The sequence below is a fragment of the Choloepus didactylus genome, chromosome X, assembly GCF_015220235.1.
Source record: "Choloepus didactylus isolate mChoDid1 chromosome X, mChoDid1.pri, whole genome shotgun sequence".
NCBI lineage: Eukaryota > Metazoa > Chordata > Mammalia > Pilosa > Megalonychidae > Choloepus > Choloepus didactylus.
This window is the reverse complement of record NC_051334.1, coordinates 32,705,138-32,710,082: the sequence shown is the minus strand read 5'-3', so window position 1 is coordinate 32,710,082 and position 4,945 is coordinate 32,705,138.

Below are 4,945 nucleotides of genomic sequence, written 5' to 3'. Positions count from 1 at the left end.
CTGGTGTTTAGGCCTGGTTTGAGGTGGCAGATTGCCACCAGTTAACTTCACTGCTTATCACCATCTCTGTAATGTTTAAAGGTGGGTAGATTAGATATAGTAGATTAAAATATGCAACCAACCATTCAAGGAATATTTTGAAAGTGTCAGATATTGTGCAATTTGTTGGGAATATACTGGTGAACAAGACAGTTTTTGCCCTCGTGTTGATTATAATCCATTGGTTTTTAACTTATTTCTGGATTTGTCAAAATTCTGGGGCCCACTCTGAGTAAGCCTAAGTGGCTAAACTTGTCTCCAGGATTTCTCTTTGCATATTTTTGCATTCCTAAAAGCCAATGTCCATCTTTCCTAGGAGTGTCAACCTGTATACTCAGTGTTGGTGGCACCCTCCTTAATGAAAGGATTTACATCCCATTGTTTTCAGTTTAAATGTCAATGTGCATACATGTAAACGTTTACAAAAACAGGTTTCAGTAGATCATGCTATGTAAAGGTCATACAGACCTTAACTCATTTAGAATCCAGGCTGGCCTTAATTACCACCCCATATTCCCCAGTAAAACAAATCTGAGTTGCCTTTGTGAGATTATCACATCACCATAATTTGAAGTAAGTGTAGCCAATTAAAGTAATTTGATAATTGTATCTGTGATAAAGAAACCCTCAATTGGCCTTATATAAAATTTTCTCAATTAAAATTTTTCTTCCTTGTGCACTCACCATTTCTTCCTTTCATTTTGACTCAGGCATGATTTGACCCATTGTGGTCTCAACCCTTCCCCAGATCAAAGTGGAGATAACTGGACCATGCTCAGCTCCACCTCTAATTGCAGTTTGTATCATTTCCCTGTGGTGTATCTCATTTTAATGTCATTACCATAAGAAAGGATCCCACTGCATGGCAACAATTACAATCAACTGCCACCCCTCTCCCCAGTATGAAAAATTTCAACCTTAACTCTTGAGAAAGACTTTAAATCTACCTTGTAATACTCCAAATAAATTGATGACTTACTTCAGTTTTATGGCAGAATAACATATAATATTTTTACTCTTCTATCTACTTTATTTTTATGTTGTGCCTTTTGTTCTGTAAAGTATAGCTGAATTATAGACTTTTCCCTGAATTCATTTTATTTCAACAAAATAACGTGGATCCCCCTTTAAACAGATATCACCTCAGTTCAGTATGAAACAATGCAATATCTTCCCAGCTCTCTCCAACCCTAATGACCTCTTTTTTGTCTGAATTTATAACATCAAATTTCTTTGCCACACATCTGGTCAGTATTCATCTTCTGACTTTTGTTGAGTTGTTTTATTAAGGTTTCATACCTAATGTCTCATCAGCTGGATTGTAATCTTCAGAGTAGATAATGTAAGAAAGATAGAAAATTGTTCACATGATTGAGCATAGTGCTTGACATATTGAGCATTTGATAAATATTTGCTTTTTTTTTACAGTTTTAAGTAAAAATACAGGCCATTAACCCTTTATTCTTTCAATAATTTTTGTATGTAAAAGGTAAACTAATAAGCAATAATAATAAATAGCAGTAAAATAAGAGGTTTAATTTTTTAAGATGTCCTTGGTGTTTTTTGTATTAAAAAGAAATGATATACATAAAATTTGGAAACTATGCAAATATTGGAACTATAATGTTCTGATATTATAATGCGTTCAAAACAGTGCTATACATTTACTTCAGGTTCAATAGATGCTTACTGATAGTAATTACTATATTACGTTTTTAGATATTTGAAAAGGGTAGATAATGAGGAATTCACACTAAGATATTGTGACAGATGGCACCTGCTTTAGTTTCATAGTTGCTTAAAGCAAATCCAGGGAATGAGTCAGGTTAAAAAAAAAATGGGAATTTATTCATTCACAGTCGAGGGCAGGAAAATGTCCAAATGAAGACATCACCACGTTGATGCTTTCTTCCTGAAACCAGGCTGCTCGCACGCTCGCTCGCTCTCTCTCTCTCTCTCTCTCTCTCTCTCTCTCTCTCTCTCTCTCCCCCTCCCCCTCTCTCCCCCTCCCCCCTCCCTCCTTCTCTCTCTCTATTTATTCTGTTTATAAATGATTCCAGTAATAGGATTAAGACCCATCCTGAATGAAGTGTGTCACACCTTAATGAAAGTAGCCTCATCAAAGGTCATACTTACAATGGATCTACACCCACAGGAATGGATTAACTTTAAGAACATATTTTTCTAGGGTACACATAGCTTCAAATCACTGCAGCACCTTTTCAACATATTTTAGAATACCAGGGTAATGAAGAAATATTAGTTTGTGTGGCAAAAGTCCTTGTTCTTTACAAGTTAGGGTGGTCACAGCCTAGACATCCCTGAAGATTGAGAAAGTGATTAAACGAGAAGAAGGAGTAGCAACGGACAAGATAGGCTTTAACAAAAGATTGCAAATGCTGAATCTTTATATAATTGTGGTTTTTCTGTTTTTTGTTTTGGATGCTAGGGTGTTGGAATGGCTGGAGGAAGGTGGCCAAAGTGGTGGAGCCGTAACCCATAACATTCTTTCAAATTTGCTCTATGGCTACTCCTTGAATTGTGCTTTGAAAGTTATTACCATTCTGTGTATGTCTTATGTTTCACAGTAAGGAAATGGCTGAAGTTGTGGAACCGTGGCCCATAGCATTCTTTGGGATTGCCTATATAACTACTTGTTGGAGTGTACTTTGAGAGTTGTCACCTTTCGGTGTGTATGTCGTATTTCACAGTGAGGGGGTGGCTGAAATTGTGGAACTGTGACCCATGGCATTCTTTGGAGTTTACTCTCTAACTACTTATTGAGTCGTGCTTTGAAAGTTGTCACTGTTGTGTGTGTATGTTGAATTTCACAGTGAAAAATATATTTAAAAATTAAAAAAATAAAAGAATCATATAATTAAAAAAAGTCCTTGTTCTTTAGCTGCAGCTATTGATAATTTGAATAATTCATTTTTAAAAAAACAAGTATATTCAGGATTCTATTCACATATGTTTTGTAGCTATGTATAATTTATATAATAAAAATATGCAGTGGTGCTCATGTTGACCCTACTCCTCAACAAAATAGTTTATTCAGGTGCCTCCAATGGAATCACATTTCTCTTATATTTTGCTTGTGTTTGCTCTCTTCTTAAGGCCAGTTATCGACCATACTTTTAGATCATCTTGGAATATGCCAAAAATGTCTAATAGAGAACAGGCATAAGGAGGTGGATTTTGCTCTTGAGTTTCTTCCCAGATGCATGAGCTGAGGCTTTCCCTTCTAAATCTCTCACTGTCTGGAAGTCAATGTACTTGGGCTTTGTTGTGGGGAATCTATTGTGATTTTTCCAAGGCATTGAAGAAGCAAGAGGACACACATGGGGCAATTCAGATGTGGCTCTAAGGAGAATTTGTGAAGCGTGGGTCCCTCCTGTCCTGAGTTCTAGTGATTGCTCCTCCTCTAGTGTACCTGAGGGAAGGGAGGTGTGGTTTGTCTTTCTTCTATTGTCTTTTCTGTTCTGTTGCTTCAGGATAGACTCTGTGCCTTACTTTATTCAGATCTATCCTTTTGGTTCTCAAAAGCCACTTTGGGAACTTTAAAAACAAAAATGACCAAGTACTTTTTCTTGATATTTTCAAACCTTTGTAATAATTTTACATTTCCTTTTGTATCAATAAAAGTTGTGGGAAAAAGTAAGGACCAGTAGTTGCAAGCAGAAAAGCAGAAAGATTAAAATCTTTAGGTCTCATCTTACTAGAGCGGTAAACCAAATATTGTGTTTTCCAGGGCATAACAGACAAAGCATTACCCCCTTAAATCACTCATAGCTGCTATTTATTTGGTGATAATTTTAAAGCTATAAAAAGAAAATCATATGGAGCCAGCTCATTTTATATATAAAACAAACTCTCAACATCCCCAGGGTATATGTCCCGTGACCTTTGCAAACCTCCAAATTTGCAAATACCACTAAAGCATATAATTCCACTCATAAAATGCAGTAAAGTATAACCGAACAATTACAGAGACCCCATCAGACCCTTAATGATTGTATAAACTCAAGTCATTTATAAAGCTATTAAAATAAAGTTTACCACGAAAAAAATCACATTGCATTACGTCACCCCTATACAAGTTTTAACCATGAACTCACCTGAATCTGAAAATTATATTGGCTAAGAATGATGATGGTGGCTGTGTAATACCTGATTTGCAAGTTATCTCTAGAACAGTCTCTTTTTCTCCGTGCTTAACGACTTGTGTCTTCTGATCTCCTTTTTGTTTGTTGAGCTCAAATGGAAATGCTTCAGTGGAACTCTGGTCTTCTGTGCTTCTTGTTACAGAAATAAAAATGTGTCCTAATATTCTTCACTCAATTTGTGCTCAGTTATGGTTGATTCTGTTGCTACATTAGCCCCTCTTTCACCTATCACTTGATCAAGACTTTGTTGTTTTTCTCCTATAACCCAGGACCATCAAGATATATGTGGTTATTGCTTCTGACTGTCTTTTATCAAGTTTGCCAACTTTTGAAATTTCACCAAAAGTCTGACTGCTACTTGATGGTATTGAACGTCATACTCAGTGAAAGAGTTTGCAGCTTGTCTTTCTGTTAGTTATTTTTTTACAAGTTTTCTATAGATAATATAACAGTATTGAATCACTTCAAAAATCCAAACCCTTGTTGAATTCAACATTTCACTTTTAATAACCCAAAAACTTCTAATTTACTGGGCCAAGAATCATCTATTTTTAAAACTCTTTACTTTCTCTACCTTCCTATTGCCAGCATTATCAACTGACTTTGGGGTGGCAGGGGCTGGAGAGGTGGCAGAGAGATGAATGGTGGTGTATTTTTCACAAAGGAGGAAACATTTGCTTCAAATTTCGGGAATGACTGCTTATGTAAATATAGGGGAGGTTCAGGCTACTTTGAGATGA